The sequence below is a fragment of the Staurois parvus genome, unplaced genomic scaffold (genome assembly GCF_062004578.1).
Source record: "Staurois parvus isolate SC_StPar_1 unplaced genomic scaffold, SC_StPar_1.0 ptg002167l, whole genome shotgun sequence".
In the NCBI taxonomy this organism is placed as follows: Eukaryota; Metazoa; Chordata; class Amphibia; order Anura; family Ranidae; genus Staurois; species Staurois parvus.
The window spans coordinates 357,698-376,118 of record NW_028319963.1 but is presented as its reverse complement, the minus strand read 5'-3'; positions in this window follow the sequence as shown (position 1 = coordinate 376,118).

The window sequence follows — 18,421 nt, the reverse complement described above, 5'->3', positions numbered from 1 at the left end:
GGAATAGTGCCCCATCATTGGTGTCAGTGGAGGAATCGTGCCCCATCATTGGTGTCAGTGGGAGGAATAGTGCCCCATCATTGGTGTCAGTGGAGGAATCGTGCCCCATCATTGGTATCAGTGGGAGGAATAGTGCCCCATCATTGGTGTCAGTGGGAGGAATAGTGCCCCGTCATTGGTGTCAGTGGGAGGAATAGTGCCTCATCATTGGTGTCAGTGGGAGGAATAGTGCCCCATCATTGGTATCAGTGGGAGGAATAGTGCCCCATCATTGGTGTCAGTGGAAGGAATAGTGTCCCATCATTGGTGTCAGTGATAGGAATAGTGCCCCATCATTGGTATCAGTGGGAGGAATAGTGCCCCATCATTGGTGTCAGTGGGAGGAATAGTGCCCTATCATTGGTGTCAGTGGGAGGAATAGTGCCTCATCATTGGTATCAGTGGGAGGAATAGTGCCCCATCATTGGTGTCAGTGGGAGGAATAGAATCCCATCATTGGTGTCAGTGGGAAGAATAGTGCCCCATCATTGGTGTCAGTGGGAGGAATAGTGCCCCATCATTGGTATCAGTGGGAGGAATAGTGCCCCATCATTGCTGTCAGTGGGTGGAATAGTGCCCCATCATTGGTGTCAGTGGAAGGAATAGTGCCCCATCATTGGTGTCAGTGGGTGGAATAGTGCCCCATCATTGGTGTCAGTGGGAGGAATAGTGCCCCATCATTGGTATCAGTGGGTGGAATAGTGCCCCATCATTGGTATCAGTGGGTGGAATAGTGCCCCATCATTGGTGTCAGTGGAAGGAATAGTGCCCCATCATTGGTGTCAGGGGGAGGAATAGTGTCCCATCATTGGTGTCAGTGGGAGGAATAATGCCCCATCATTGGGGGTCAGTGGAAGGAATAGTGCCCCATCATTGGTATCAGTGGGAGGAATAGTGCCCCATCATTGGTATCAGTGGGAGGAATAGTGCCCCATCATTGGTGTCAGTGGAAGGAATAGTGCCCCATCATTGGTATCAGTGGGAGGAATAGTGCCCCATCATTGGTGTCAGTGGAAGGAATAGTGTCCCATCATTGGTGTCAGTGATAGGAATAGTGCCCCATCATTGGTATCAGTGGGAGGAATAGTGCCCCATCATTGGTGTCAGTGGGAGGAATAGTGCCCTATCATTGGTGTCAGTGGGAGGAATAGTGCCTCATCATTGGTATCAGTGGGAGGAATAGTGCCCCATCATTGGTGTCAGTGGGAGGAATAGAATCCCATCATTGGTGTCAGTGGGAAGAATAGTGCCCCATCATTGGTATCAGTGGGAGGAATAGTGCCCCATCATTGGTATCAGTGGGAGGAATAGTGCCCCATCATTGGTGTCAGTGGGAGGAATAGTGCCCCATCATTGGTATCAGTGGGAGGAATAGTGTCCCATCATTGCTGTCAGTGGGTGGAATAGTGCCCCATCATTGGTGTCAGTGGAAGGAATAGTGCCCCATCATTGGTGTCAGTGGGTGGAATAGTGCCCCATCATTGGTGTCAGTGGGAGGAATAGTGCCCCATCATTGATATCAGTGGGTGGAATAGTGCCCCATCATTGGTGTCAGGGGGAGGAATAGTGTCCCATCATTGGTGTCAGTGGGAGGAATAGTGCCCCATCATTGGTGTCAGGGGGAGGAATAGTGTCCCATCATTGGTGTCAGTGGGAGGAATAGTGCCCCATCATTGGTGTCAGTGGAAGGAATAGTGCCCCATCATTGGTGTCAGTGGAAGGAATAGTGCCCCATCATTGGTATCAGTGGGAGGAATAGTGCCCCATCATTGGTGTCAGGGGGAGGAATAGTGTCCCATCATTGGTGTCAGTGGGAGGAATAGTGCCCCATCGTTGGTGTCAGTGGGAAGAATAGTGACCCTCCGACTTGTTATCCCAAACCCTCCGGAGGTGGAGGAATAGATTCTGCTGATCTGCACTTGCTGGTGAGAGGGAAGGGGGGGATGGAACGAGAGCTGGCTAATGGACGCAACGCGATGGGGGAGAAGGGGAGGAGCCTATCACCAACACCTCTGATAGGGACAAGCCCAGGACCCCCCCAATACCACAGTGATCAGACGTTGGTCCCAGGGCCTCACCACTGGACCCCGCGGCCAATCCGGACATTTTTCTCCTACATGTAATAATATGCATTTTTCTTTTTTTTTTGCTAGAAAACTATTTATTTGCAGAGGGGAAGCAGCTCGGCTCAGGACTCAGGATACCGGCTATCCCTGTAGTAGCGCCGACTACTACAGGGATTGTTGGCTTCCCCAGCGGCCCCTCAGGTATGAGATATACAGACTTACATCGTGCCAAGCTGGACCAAGAGAACTGTACAATACACATCCTACCAGGAGGGCAGATTATAGCACGGATGCCACCGCCCGGCCTCTCCACCTCATCCAATCAGAGAAAACTTTGCATTACTTATGAAAATGAAATGCATTCTCTCTCAGCACCCGGCTGAGCCGACAACTTCCTATGTTCAGGATGCAGCAGGACGGCCACTTGGCTCGGGACCTGAGAGCTAGCAGAGATCATTGCAGTAGCGGTGTAGTAGTACTACCCCCCGCCTACTGAACGACATATCAGACTGGATGTTGCTCCATTTCCTCAAATTGAACCTTTCCAAAACGGAGCTCCTAGTTTTCCTCCCAGCCCATGACCCCCCCCCATCCTCTCCATCACGACCAACAACGCCACCATCAGTCCCACCCTACAAGCCAAAGTCCTAGGTGTCAGTCTAGACTCCAATCTATCCTTCCAGCCCCATGTCCAATCGTTGGCAAACTCATGCAGGCTCCACCTCCGCAACATCGCCAAAATACATTCGTTCCTCACCCCAGACACTACTAAACTACTCGTACACTCCCTTCTTATCTCACGTCTGGACTACTGCAACTCCCTCCTCACCGGCCTCATCACAGACTATCCCCGCTTCAGTCTATCCTGAACTCAGAGGCCAGACTCATCCACCTCACCAACCGCTCCACTTCTGCCACCCCCCTCTGTCATTCCCTCCACTGGCTCCACCCCTCTGCCAATCCCTCCACTGGCTCCACCCCCCTCTGTCATTCCCTCCACCCCCCTCTGTCATTCCCTCCACTGGCTCCACCCCCCTCTGTCATTCCCTCCACCCCCCTCTGTCATTCCCTCCACTGGCTCCACCCCCCTCTGTCATTCCCTCCACTGGCTCCACCCCCCTCTGTCATTCCCTCCACCCCCCTCTGTCATTCCCTCCACTGGCTCCCGATTGCCCAACGCATTAAATTCAAACTACTAACACAGACATACAAAGCCATTCATAGCGCCGCCCCAAACTACCTCACCGACCTGATACCCAAATACCACCCAACCCGTAATCTTCGCTCCTCACAAGACCTCCTACTTTCAAGTTCCCTGGTCTCCTCCTCCCACGCCCGTCTCCAGGACTTCTCCAGGTCTTCCCACATCCTCTGGAACTCACTACCCCAATCCATCAGATTATCACCTTCCCTCCTCACCTTTAGGCGCACCCTGAAAACCCATCTCTTCAGGGAAGCCTACCCCACCCTCACCTAACAGCCGATCTCCTCCGCTCTTCCCACCACTCCATCCCCCACAGCTATCTCCTCCTGTACCACCATCCCCTCCCTTCTAGATTGTAAGCTCCAAGGAGCAGGGCCCTCGATCCCCTCGTGTATTGTATTGTTCCTGTATTGTCTCATGTTCTGTCCCCCACTATAATGTACAGCGCTGAGCAAACTATTGGCGCTATATAAATACTGTATAATAATAATAATAATAATAGTAGTATAGTAGTGATGCAGTAGTGGTGTAGTAAAGGTGTAGTAGTAATATAGTAGTGGTGTAGTAGCAATGTAGTAGTGATATAGTAGTGGTGTAGTAGCAATGTAGTAGTGATATAGTAGTGATATAGTAGTGGTGTAGTAGTGATACCGTAGTGATGTAGTAGCGGTGTAGTAGTAATATAGTAGCAATGTATTAGTGGTGTAGTAGCAATGTAGTAGTGATATAGTAGTGGTGTAGTAGTGATACCGTAGTGATGTAGTAGCGGTGTAGTAGTAATATAGTAGCAATGTAGTAGTGATATAGTAGTGGTGTAGTAGTGGTGTAGTAGCGATGTAATAGTGATATAGTAGTGGTGTAGTAGTAGTGTAGTAGTGGTGTAGTAGTAGTGTAGTAGTGGTGTAGTAGCAATGTAGTAGTGATATAGTAGTGGTGTAGTAGCAATGTAGTAGTGATATAGCAGTGGTGTAGTAGCAATGTAGTAGTGATATAGTAGTGGTGTAGTAGTGATACCGTAGTGATGTAGTAGCGGTGTAGTAGTAATATAGTAGCAATGTAGTAGTGGTGTAGTAGTGATATAGTAGTGGTGTAGTAGTGATACCGTAGTGATGTAGTAGCGGTGTAGTAGTAATATAGTAGCAATGTAGTAGTGGTGTAGTAGCAATGTAGTAGTGATATAGTAGTGGTGTAGTAGTGGTGTAGTAGCGATGTAATAGTGATATAGTAGTGGTGTAGTAGTGGTGTAGTAGCGATGTAGTAGTGATATAGTAGTGGTGTAGTAGCGATGTAGTAGTTCTATAGTAGTGGTGTAGTAGTGGTGTAGTAGCGATGTAATAGTGATATAGTAGTGGTGTAGTAGTAGCGTCTACTACAGCGATTTCCTTCTTCCAGGGCCCTCAGCCAGCTATGACCATGTCTCCTATATGTGCTCCTCCTAGGGGGACTCTGCCATGTACACACTGTATACTATAGAGGTCGGACTGCAGTACACAGAGGATCCGTGACGTGGGCACTGCAGCCTACCCAGGCGACAACAACCTCTGTTTTCACGTGATCTGTTTGGGTGAATCCGGTTGCTGTGCAGGTTGGTTGGTGAGTGTGCTGGGAAATGTGCCGTTTGCTGTGACAATATACAGTATATCCGGTACATCGATTGTTACAGAATTCCGCATCGAATCTCCACACCTGAAGTCACTCCCTGTCAATGCTGCCACTCGGGACTGAAGGAAAAGTTACATTCCATTTTGTTGGTTTATTTTATGGTAGAAAGTTTATAAATCGTCTTCTTTGTTACTTTTCTACTTGTATAAAATCTGAGCGCAGAACGCTTCCATGACATCGACTTTGCAAAGCATGCTGGGCCTCCGCAAGTCCCTCTCCTCCGCCGTCTGATTCCTGGAGCCATGTGGTGGAGGATCTGATCCTCGGGCTTCCCGACTCCTAGACTGGACTACCTGGCTCATGAATTTTACATGAAACTGTCTGACTGGGGGGGGCGGGGGGGGTGCTGGAGTCCCGGGAGGATGAAGTTCCGGAAAACCAGGATTTCCATAGTCCACATTTCCAATCTCCGGCTAGGGAGAGCCCAGACACGGCGGAGCCTCTTTAAAGCATGAAACCTCCAGAGAACAGAGCGGAATATTCGATCTTCTCACAGCGACAATTGTAGGAGTATTTTATTATTTATTTACAAATAGAAATGATGTCACAGAAAGAGTGCCGGGCACACCGGTGCGATTTGTGAATTGGAATCGCACCTGAAATCGCATCTAATGAATGTGAATGTTGCTGTCTTAACACGCGCGATCTGCTGCGGCACCATTTCTAAAGCAGCTCTCGCATTACTTTTTTTTGCAGTTTTGTTGCGATTTCACATCCATAGAATATCTGGAAATTGCACTGCAAATGGCAAGAAATCATCGAAAATCTTCACAAGTCACAATAAAGTCTTCAGGAATTGCACTGAAATTGCTCACAAATTGCACGATTTTAAATCGCAGAGGTGTGACCGGTGACTTAGCGCCCAGGTCATACCGGTGAGATTTCAGGTGCGATTTGCAAATTGAAATCGCACCTAATGAATGTGAATGTCGGCGGCTTAACACATTTGATTTGCTGCGGCGCCATTTCTAAAGCAGCTCTCGCATTACTTTTTCTGCAGTTTTGTTGCGATTTTACATCCATAGAATATCAAGGAGATCGCCCTGCAAACTGCAAGAAATCGTTGAAAATCTTCACATGTCGCAATAAAGTCTTCAGGAATCGTGCTGAAAATGCTCACAAATCGCATGATTTTAAATCGCAGCGGTGTGACCGGTGACTTAGCGCCCAGGTCATACCAGTGAGATTTCAGGTGTGATTTGCAAATTGGAATCACACCTGAAATTGCATTTAATGAATGTGAATGTCGGTGGCTTAACACGTGCGATTTACTGCGGCGCGATTTCTAAAGTAGTTGTTGCGTGACTTTTTCTGCAGTTTTGTTGTGATTTCACATCCATAGAATATCATGGAAATCGCACTGCAAATGGCAAGAAATCGTTGAAAATCTTCACAAGTCGCAATAAAGTCTTCAGAAATCACGGTGAAATTGCTCACAAATCGCAGCGGTGTGTCCGGTGACTAAATCTCCATCCTGATTGGTGGGTGACAATGGGAAAGGCTTACATCCGCGTCTATCAACACCGCCACTCCTTATTACACGCCACGCACCGCCGCTGTACGGACACAAACCCTGGAATGTGCGATGAATGAGAGCGTGGCACATATTTTAAAACACAATATCTGAAATGCTTGTCACTGAGCAGAAAGAAAACAGATACAATCGCACGAGCCGGTTCCAAAGGTGCGATCCGACGGAGATTTCCCTTCACTTCCTGTCCCATTGGGGACATTTCCCTTCACTTCCTGTCTCATTGGGGAGACTTCCCTTCACTTCCTGTCCCATTGGGGAGATTTTCCTTCAGTCCTGTCCCATTGGGGAGATTTCCCTTCACTTCCTGTCCCATCGGGAAGATTTCCCTTCACTTCCTGTCCCATTGGGGAGATTTCCCTTTACTTCCTGTCCTACTGGGGAGATTTCCCTTCACTTCCTGTCCCATTGGGGAGATTTTCCTTCACTCCTGTCCCATTGGGGAGATTTCCCTTCACTTCCTGTCCCATCGGGAAGATTTCCCTTCACTTCCTGTCCCATTGGGGGATTTCCCTTCACTTCCTGTCCCATTAGGGGATTTCCCTTCACTTCCTGTCCCATTGGGGGGATTTCCCTTCACTTCCTGTTCCATTGGGGGGATTTCCCTTCACTTCCTGTCCCATTGGGGGATTTCCCTTCACTTCCTGTCCCATTGGGGAGATTTCCCTTCAATTCCTGTCCCATTGGGGAGATTTCCCTTCAATTCCTGTCCCATTGTGGAGATTTCCCTTCACTTGCTGTCCCATTGCCAAAACAGGAAGTAAGAGAAAATGCCTCCAAAGTGAGAAAATCCAGACTTAGTGTCCCCATTGTGGAGATTTCCCTACACTTCCTGTCCTATAGCCAAAGCAGGAAGTGAAAGTGAGGGAATCCCTTGTTGTCACCAGAACTGTGTCACCACTGGAAAAGATTTCCCTTCTATTCCTGTTCTGGTGACAGAGATGGAGAGTCTTCCCAAGGGCTCGTTCACGCTAGCTTTCGTTTCTGAATAGAGAAACAAGTTTGAATCGCTCTTCAAAGAGCATTTGGCCAGTGGTGAGGAGGCGGAGGAGGAGTGTCCCCATTGGAATGTTTTCCCCTCTAGTCCTGTTCTGGCAACAACCTAAAAATTTTGGGTTTTCGGTGTCCCCTGGACCTAATCAAGAATAGGAAACTTTCCAAGGGCTCGTTCATGCTAGCTTTGGTCTCTGACTAGAGATCCAAGTTTGGATTGCTTTTCAAAGAGCATTTGGCCAGTGGTGAGGAAGCGGAGGAGGAGGAGTTTCTCCATTGGAAGGTTTCCCCTCTAGTCCTGTTATGGTGACAACCCAAAAATTTGGGGGTTTTGGTGTCCCCTGGCCCAATAGAAAGGGAGAATCTCCCTAAGCGCTCGTTGTGCCAGGTAGCTTTGATCTCTGAAGAGTGACCCGTGTTTGGATTGCTCTTCAGAGAGCGCTGTATTGCCTCCTCACTGCCTGCTTTAACCCTTTGAATGCCACAGTTGCTGGATGGTTCCACAGCGCGTACCAGCAGCCTCCCCCCTTCCTCAGGGCTGTTGGTACGAGCGATGGATGGGCTCCATGGCGGTACCCAAAGCCAGCTATTGCCGTCACAAGAAATTCAGGTACCCGCCCAACATAGCGCATACCAACAGCCCCATAGAAGTGGGGGCTATTCCCTTGAAATGCGTCGGATCAATCTGTATTTTTTTTTAATACTTTCAATAAGATTGGAATCTCCCAAACAAGAGTTGTTTCTGCAAAAAATGTACAGATCGTACCAACGCGTCTCGGGGGAATAGCCTCCCCCTTCTTCAGGGCTGTTGGTACGCGCTAACAGAGACGGGTGGTGATGCCTGAATTTCTTGTCATCACAAAGCCAGAATTCGCCATCACAAGAAATTCAGGTACCGCCTCGGAGCCCCCCCGTCTTCGTTAGTGTGTACCAACAGCCCTGAAGAAGGGGGGGCTATTCCCCTGAAATGCGTCGAATCAATCCTTATTTTTTTTTTTATTCTTTCAATAAGATTGGAATCTCCCAAACAAGAGTTGCGTTGTTTCCGCAAGAAATGTACAGATCGTACCAACGCATTTCGGGGGAATAGCCAAGGGGGGGCTCTGCGGTGATGCCTGATTTTCAGGTACCCCCGCAGAGCCCACCCATCTTTGTTAGCGCGTACCAACAGCCCTGAAGAAGGTGGGGCTCTATTCCCCCCGAAACGCGTTGGTTGCGCATTTTTAGACTTTAATTAACAATTGTAATCCCCCATCAGGAGTTGCGTGACGCCGGGCGCTCCTTCCTCCCCGTTCAAATATCTTACTACCTGGAATACTTCTCCTGCACTGGAAGGAGACAGATCTATGCCGCCATTTCTCCGCAAGCGACGCCCAAACCTTCTCAATAGGCCCTCTAATGCAGGCCATAGACGGGTCGAAAACCAGACGGTTTTTTATTAAAAAAAACGAAAAATCGGTCACTCAATAGGCCGACGTTACCACCAACAGTAAAGAAAAAAATCGGCCAATTTTCTTCCCATCTACGGCCGGCATTTAATTACTTCTGTCCCTGCAGAGAGCTCCGCTATTATATTTGACATGAAAAAGTCTTGCGGTTGCAACAATGTATCCATTTGTATCCATTTCGGATACAGATGTTTTTATTCGGATACAAATAGATACAATGTTGCAACCGCAAGACTTTTCATAGAAAATATAACAGCGGAGTGGAATTCTTTTCTTCTTCTTCTTCTTGCAGGTCACGGCTCATGTGCAGATTTTTTATTGGTAAAACGATCGGCCGATTTGCCCATCATTGCTGGGAAAATCGGCCGATCGTCAAAATCGGCTGCAAATTTTCCAACTTGACCGATAAAAAAAATGTGCCAAAACCCCGAAAATTGGCCGATCAATTAACCCACTAACAGTGCGATAATCGGCCGATTTTTGACCCGTCTACGGCTGGCATAGGTGTGTCCATGGACTAGGCCTTCCTCGTTCCAACTCCTCTGCAGCTTACAGACTCTTAGTTGTGGCGGCTGCATTAGTTTTCTTTTATCTATTTTCACCCGGTGATCCGGCCAGTAAGTCTGTTGTTGTTTTTTTCGAAAGAACAAGCTCGCTTGCAGTTATACGGAGACGGGACAAACCATTTACCACTAACAGGGGCGCTTACAATGATCAGCTCTTATTCATGTAAAATCTGCAAAAGGAAAAAAAACAACAAAAAACTGTTTGCTGTAACTGGTATGTTTGGCTTCAATGCGTTACTGTTTTCAAATCTGCTAGTCCATCTAAACACTCCCCTGATAATGTTGCTGTGCAGAGGCTCCCCCTGTGCGCGTTCATCCGGGGGGGGGGGGGGCGCTCTAAGTCCTCCACCGTGCTGCCCCTAGTGGTTAGAGCTGGAACTGCAGGCTAACATCATCCAGAGGAGTGTGTGTGTGTGGGGGGGGGGGGGGGGGCTCTAGGTCCTCTGCTGTGCTGCCCCTAGTGGTTAGGGCTGGAACTGCAGGCTAACATCATCCAGAGTGTGGGGGGGGGGGGCGCTCTAAGTAAGTCCTCTGCTGTGCTGCCCCCAGTGGTTAGGGCTGGAACTGCAGGCTAACATCATCCAGAGTGAGTGTGTTTGTGTGTGTGGGGGGGGGGGGGGCGCTCTAAGTCCTCCACTGTGCTGCCCCCAGTGGTTAGGGCTGGAACTGCAGGCTAACATCATCCAGAGTGTGGGGGGGGGGGCGCTCTAAGTAAGTCCTCTGCTGTGCTGCCCCCAGTGGTTAGGGCTGGAACTGCAGGCTAACATCATCCAGAGTGAGTGTGTTTGTGTGTGGGGGGGGGGGCGCTCTAAGTCCTCCACTGTGCTGCCCCTAGTGGTTACGGCTGGAACTGCAGGCTAATATCGACCAGAGTCTGGGGGGACGTGCTCTAAGTCCTCTGCTGTGTTACCCCTAGTGGTTAGAGCTGGAACTGCAGGCTAACATCATGCAGAGTGGGGGGGGCGTTCTAAGTCCTCCACTGTGCTGCTCCTAGTGGTTCGGGTTGGAACTGCAGGCTAACATCATTCAGAGTGGGGGGGGGGGTACTCTAATTCCTCCACTGTGCTGCCCCTAGTGGTTTGGGTTTGAACTGCAGGCTAACATCATCCAGAGTGGGGGGCGCTCTATGTCCTCCCCTGTGCTGCTTCTAGTGGTTAGGGCTGGAACTGCAGGCTAAAGTCTACTATTTTACCTGCAGAAGGATTTTTAATTCTGTACGGCCAGTCTTGAGGTTTCCAAACCAGAACTCTCCAAAACCAGCAGAACCATCCCAGCCTTCCTGTATTGAACTGTATTAGAACTGTTCTGCCTCCCTTTTAGTCCTCACGCACACGGAATGTTTTTACAGCGGCTTTTTTTGGTTTTTGGCATCTTTTTCTACAGCCAGTAAACCCCCCAGCATGTTATCCTATGTGACCATACACACACAGACTGGAATCAACGTTTTTTGGCTGGAAAAAACCCAGAACTAGTTTTTTTTAGCTCTAACGAGGTAAAATGGCATGAGTTTTTGGACTTTTTTTGAACATAGAAAAAAAAAATTTTTGATAAAAAAAACACTAAAAAACACAAACGCGGAAAAATGCGGGAAAACGACGCTAAACGCAGCAAACCGCAAATGCAAAAACGCTAAAAAAAACACTGAAAGACTTTACCGGCGTTATCAAAACGTCCCGCGAGCGTGAGGACTTACACAGGAGGTGTGTTACTGGCCAGATCACCAGGTGAAAACGAAGCGGAGAAAGCCTAAAAAAAAGAAAACAAATGCAGCCGTTGCATCTAATGATTGGGAGGATGCAGTATATAATATTTTTGGTTTTGGGGGGGGTGTTAACCACCACTTTAACCCTTTTGCTGCCAGAGCCGTTTTTGCATAAATGTCCCTAGCGATTTAATGTCAGTATTTCTGTGCTCAAAGCGGTACATTTTTTTGCATGGAAATATGTAGTTTTTTATTGTAGGCTGTAATTTTTAGGAATAACTCACTGAAATCTGTCCGAACAAGAGTCTAGTAACATCCCGGGGATGATAAAACTTGAAATGCGAAATCATAAATTATAATATAATAAATAATCATAAAAAAATAATAATATAATAATAATAAATTTAATTCAATAATATAATAAAACCAAAAACACTGAAATGTGAAATAGAGCGCCAAGTTCGCACATCGCTGAGCTCAGTCGCAGAATCGTTTTCAGTGTCTGATGAGGAATTTCCCCCACGAATCATTATCACTCAATTCTGCAAGTGGTTCTGATTTACTATCGCTGTTCTCTAGCCGGTCTAAAACCGCGTCTGACCTAAAGGGACGCTTTTTGGACGCCATGGACGTTTCTCAGTTTCCAGGCAGAAAGAACAGTAAAAATGCAGGCAGGGCGCCGGACAAAGCACTCGGGACAAAATGTATGTGAAATGGTTTGATACAGGAATGTTATACTATGTGATTTTAGTGGATTTAGTGAATGTCCCTTTTACTACTTTAAAATTTCCCGCCAGTTCTGTCCCCCGTACGTTATGACGTCGCAGGGAACGGAACCCGGAAGACAGATGCCGGCATCGGCCGGAGGACATTGCCGGGGACACTGCAGGGGGGACATCGCGGGAGCGCAGGACAAGGTAAGTGCAGGAGGGATCCCGGAGCAACGCTGCAGTGTATTCCCGAGTGTAGCTCAGGGGGGGGTTACCGCTTGTGGTGCTGAAACTTTACCCTGAGCTACACTCAGGAATACCGCCAGGGGGGTTAAAAATGATTTCACAGTGGCTTAGTGGTTAGCATTTCCACCTGGCAGTACTCGGGTCATTGGTTCAAATCCCAACCACAGCACCACCTGCCTGGAGTTTGCATGTGCTCCCTGTGTCTGCATGGGTTTCCTCTGGGTACTCCGGTTTCCTCCCACCTCCAAAGACATGCTGGGAGGTTAATTGGCTCCTTTCTAAATTGTCCCTAGTATATGTATGTATGAATGTGAGTTAGGGACCTTAGATTGTACGCCCCTTGAGGGTTAGGGACTATGGTCGTTGGTTCGAATCCCAACCATAGCACCACCTGCCTGGAGTTTGCATGTTTTCCCTGTGCCTGCGTGGATTTCCTCTGAGAACTCTGGTTTCCTCCCACACTCCAAAGACATGCTGGCAGGTGAATTGGCTCCTGTCTAAATTGTCCCTAGTATGTGTATGTATGAATGTGAGTTAGGGACCTTAGACTGTACTCTCCTTGACGGTTAGGGACTGATGTGAATGTACAATATGCGGCGTAAACTGACGGCGCTATATAAGTACCTGGAATAAATAAATAAAAATAAATTTCAGACCTGAAGATCACACAAAACAACCCCAAAAGGGATATTTTTTTCTGAAAGCAGAGGCCCTAGAGAATAAAATAGCGGTAGTTACCAATTTTTGTCATGCGATATTATCGTGGGGGTCTAGGAAACACAAACTTTCGGACAAAAACACACTAAAGTGAATTTTAGTGTCAAACAAACACAATAAATTACCCACATTTTTGTTAAATATAAAAGACGAGGTTGCGCCGAGCACGTAGATACCCAACATGTCAAAGTTGAAATTTGTGTGCGCCTGTGAAATGGCGACAAACCTGAGTATTTATTTATTTCAGGTACTTGTATATCGTCATCAATGTACGCAGCGCTTTACATATATATTGTACATTCACATCAGTCCCCGCCCCCGAGGGGCGTACAATCTAAGGTCCCTAAATCACATTCATACATACACATACTAGGGACAATTTAGACAGGAGCCAATTAACCTGCCAGTATTTTTTTGGAGTGTGGAAGGAAACTGGAGTTTCCGAAGGAAACCCACATAGGCACAGGGAGAACATGCAAACTCCAGGCAGGTGGTGCCGTGTTTGGAATTTGATCAGACGACCCGAGTACTGCCAGGCAGAAGTGCTAACCATTTAGATCAGAACCCTATATTTTCTATAGGCGAAGTTTCAGAACCCCCCCCCCCCCTACAGGTCATCATTTTAGTGTTTCAGAGGAGGTCTGATGCTAGAATGATTCCTCTCAATCAACGTTTTCACGCATAGGCGCCCTGACGTGTGCGTTTACATTTCTACGTCCATCTATGTGGTGGTGGGTGGGCTCAATTTTTTTTTCTTTTAGGGGGAGGGGATGTTATGTGCCTGGGTGAAACTTTATTTTTTTGCAATAGAAATTTTTTTTTATTTTTTTTTTTAGGGGGAGGGGATGTTATGTGCCTGGCTGCAACTTTATTTTTTTGCAATAGAAAACATTTTTTTTTTTTTTTGCAATAGAAATTTTTTTTTTTTAGGGGGAGGGGATGTTATGTGCCTGGGTGTAACTTTATTTTTTTGCAACAGAAAACATTTTTTTTTTTTTGTAATAGAATTTTTTTCTCTTTTTCTAGGGGGAGGGGATGTTATGTGCCTGGGTGTAACTTTATTTTTTTGTAATAGAAATTTTTTTTTATTTTTTATTTTAGGGGGAGGGGATGTTATGTGCCTGGCTGTAACTTTATTTTTTTGCAATAGAAAACATTTTTTTTTTTTTTTGCAATAGAAATTTTTTTTTTTAGGGGGAGGGGATGTTATGTGCCTGGGTGTAACTTTATTTTTTTGCAATAGAAAACATTTTTTTTTTTGTAATAGAATTTTTTTCTCTTTTTCTAGGGGGAGGGGATGTTATGTGCCTGGGTGTAACTTTATTTTTTTGCAATAGAAAACATTTTTTTTTTTGTAATAGAATTTTTTTCTCTTTTTTTAGGGGGAGGGGATGTTATGTGCCTGGGTGAAACTTTATTTTTTTGCAATAGAAATTTTTTTTTATTTTTTTTTTTAGGGGGAGGGGATGTTATGTGCCTGGGTGTAACTTTATTTTTTTGCAACAGAAAACATTTTTTTTTTTTGTAATAGAATTTTTTTTCTCTTTTTCTAGGGGGAGGGGATGTTATGTGCCTGGGTGAAACTTTATTTTTTTGCAATAGAAATTTTTTTTTATTTTTTTTTTAGGGGGAGGGGATGTTATGTGCCTGGCTTTAACTTTATTTTTTTGCAATAGAAAAATTTTTTTTTTTTTTTTGCAATAGAAATTTTTTTTTCTAGGGGGAGGGGATGTTATGTGCTTGGGTGTAACTTTATTTTTTTGCAATAGAAAAAAAAAATTATTTTTTTTTTACTTTTTGTTTCCCATCACATAGGGGACACAAAGACCCCTGTGTGAGAATTTTTAGGTTCCAGGCTCTCTTTATTGAGACACACAGGGTCTAAAAGAATGGGCAGGGGTCTGCCTGCCAATGTTATACCCCAAATACAGCCATTGGATTGCGTATAACCCCCCCCCCCCGGTCAGGTCCGTATGGCGTATGGACCTGGCGGCGAAAGGGTCAGCCCCTCAATGTTGGCTCCGGTCCGTTGACGATAGAACGCATTTACTGGAACTGGAGCGCGCAAAATCCGATGCAGCTCTACACAGGAACCAATCAGCTTCCAGGTTTTATGGTCAAAACTTCATTGAACAAGCTGAAGGTAGAAGCCGATTGGCCGCTGCGCCAGATTCTGAGTGCTCCGGTTTTAGTACGTCTCCCCCCCACTGACGTGACCCGCGGTGTGGAGGGTCAGGGGGGTATTAGGTGTATTTAGATACGCTGGAAATTCATCTGGATTACAGTCAAGGTGAAAATGGGTAAAGTGCAGCTTTACAAGTGGACTATTTCCAGCACTGATCTCTATTACCGCCCCCCCTCCTCCTCCCTCCATCACACATCCCTATACATGTACTTACACGCCCCCCCTCCCCGGGGGGATCACGAGACGGTTTGCTGAAGTCGTGATTTTCACTCTTATGCCTCGTACACACTATAAGAAAATCGTCTGAAAATTTTCGTACGAGGACCGATCGTCCGATAATCGGATCGTCAGTACACAGATTTCGAGAGCTGATCACGACAATTCGTGCGACAATATCTGAAGGGACAAGCGCAAAACTTTTTCTCGTACGATTTTCGTTTAATCAGTACAGTAGTCATCCGAAAATACAATACGAATACAACGCAATACATGACATCACTTTCCAAATTCTTCTCTTTCATAGAATTTTCATATCTTTAGTAACCTTTTCACCTTCGATGTGAGACTAGCACAGCACCGCGATCCGGTGCCCCCTGTGTCCGGAGGAACACCGATCGCTGTACGGGACCTCTGTGTGAGGTCCCGATCATGTGATCACTGATTGGCCAATCAGTGATCACATGAAGAGTAGTAAACAAGATGTCACTTCTGACATCATTGCTTACTATGTGTGAAATCTGTGAATGATCACAGAGATCACATGGTACAGGGCCATTCACAACAGCCTTGTACCATGCGACAAGCTGTGACCAATCACAGCTCACACAGTATTTCTCAATGGCTGCAGGAATGCTGTGATTCGCTGAGCCGATCAGCAAGTCCCGCCCATTGGCTGGGACCCAACGATTGCCTTGTGCTGTGTCGGATCACACTACAGCCGGGACGGGGGTGCGCGCGCCCCAACCCAGAAGAGGTAATCGTGTACTAGGTCTGTGATCTGGAACACAGCGGCCACCCTGCCGCCATTTTTGTAAGTGGGGCGGTCCGCGAGTGGTTAATTAAAAAAAAAATGCGAACGGGCGCGTTTTTATTGCGATATATACTATGCCTCCTCTGCATCAAAGTATTTTTTACCTGCCTGTCCACATTGCATGCGCAGCTCGGCGTACATGAATAGACTCCCGCACATGGCGTTGTTTCGAAGGTCGAAACTCGAAAGAAGGCTGGACAAAGAGGATAGCAGCTGGCGAGGGAGTTCCGGGACACCGCAGCGCTGGAGTGAGGGTGACTACAGTTCCCATTTAGACTAGGTTCACACTTATGCAGTTTGCGTTTGAACCGTTTCTGCATTGCGTTTTTTTTTTTTTCTCGTTGCTAGGCAGATTTAAAATGCAAACCACATCAAAACGCAGCAAAAACGCCGTTTGGCACCTACACCATCAGAGACTACTTTGTATTACCTCAGTGAATACAAAGCGTTTTCTGATTGGACAAGGTGGAGAGTGTGAGATCCCAGCCCTGCCTCTTCACCCACTACAAAGCTACTACAGAGATCTCCACTAGCTTCTGGGTCCTGTGCTGAGCAGCTGCCTTCTGCTTTGTGAACACAGGAGGTCGGCCGTCTGGCACCATCAGAGACTACTTTGTATTTTCTCAATGAATGCAAAGCATTTTCTGATTGGACAAGGTGGAGAGTGTGAGATCACAGCCCCGCCTCTTCACCCACTACACCGCTACTACACAGATCTCCACTATCTTCTGGGTCCTGTGCTGAGCAGCTTCTTTTCTGCATTGTGAACACAGGAGGTCGGCCGTCTGGCACCATCAGAGACTACTTTGTATCTCAACGAATACAAAGCGTTTTCTGATTGGACAAGGTGGAGAGTGTGAGATCACAGCCCTGCCTCTTCAATCACTACACAGATCTCCACTATCTTCTGGGTCCTGTGCTGAGCAGCTTCTTTTCTGCATTGTGAACACAGGAGGTCGGCCGTCTAGCACAATCAGAGACTACTTTGTATCTCCTCAACGAATACAAAGCATTTTCTGATTGGACAAGGTGGAGAGTGTGAGATCACAGCCCCGCCTCTTCACCCACTACACAGATCTCCACTATCTTCTGGGTCCTGTGCTGAGCAGCTACCCTTCTGCATTGTGAACACAGGAGGTTGGCCGTCTGGCACCATCAGAGACTACTTTGTATCTCCTCAACGAATACAAAGCATTTTTTGATTGGACAAGGTGGAGAGTGTGAGATCACAGCCCCGCCTCTTCACCCCATCCACTCAGAGAATGCTTCGTATTCATTAAGAAAATGCAAAGCGTCCTCTGAATAGCACCCATGCCAAGTGGCCGACCTGTATTCCCAGTGCAGCAGGGCAGTCACTCAGCACAGGACCCAGAAGCTAGTGCAGATCACGGTAGTAGCGGTGTCCAATACCATGATTTCCAGCCTCTAGAACACGGGTGTCAAACTGGCGGCCCTCCAGCTGTTGCGAAACTACAAGTCCCAGCATGCCTCTGCCTTTGGGAGTCATGATTGTAACTGGCAATCTTGCAATGCCTCATGGGACTTGTAGTTTGGCAACAGCTGGAGGGCCGCCAGTTTGACACCCGTGGTCTAGAGGGATCCCACAGGTATGGTACAGCTGTGCTCAAAAGTTTGCACCCCCCTGGCAGAAATGGTGACATTGGTATTGGAAATATGATCGATCATACCAAACAACTCTTTTATTGAAGGATGATGATCATATGAAGCCATTTACTACGACATCGTTGTTTGGCTCCTTTTTACATCATAATAACCGAAATCCCCCAAATGGCCCTGATCAGAAGTCTCCGCCCCCGGATCAGAAGTCTCCACCCCCCAGATCAGAAGTCTCCGCCCCCCAGATCAAATGTTCCCCCCCCCCCTGGAATGTTCAACCTTGGTACAGACACACAAGGGGACACACACGGGGTACAATGGCAATTAAAGGTTCATTTCCCACATCTGTGACTTTTTAAATTGCGATTAGTGTCCATGTATAAAAAGACAGAAAATTTGTTAGCTCCGACGTGGATTCACTGAGCAGGCTAGATACTGAGCCATGGGGAGCAGAAAAGAACTGTCAAAAGACCTGCATAACAAGGTTAAGATGGAAAAGAATATGCAAAGATATCCAAAGCCTTGACTATGCCGGTCAGTACTGTTCAATCACTGATTAAAAAGTAGAAACTTCGGGGATCTCTTGATACCGAGCCAAGGTCAGGTAGACCACGAAAGATTGCAGCCAGGACTGGCAGAAGAATCATTGGGGATGCAAAGAACCTCAGGAGAAATACAGGCTGCTCTGGAAAAAGACGATGTGGT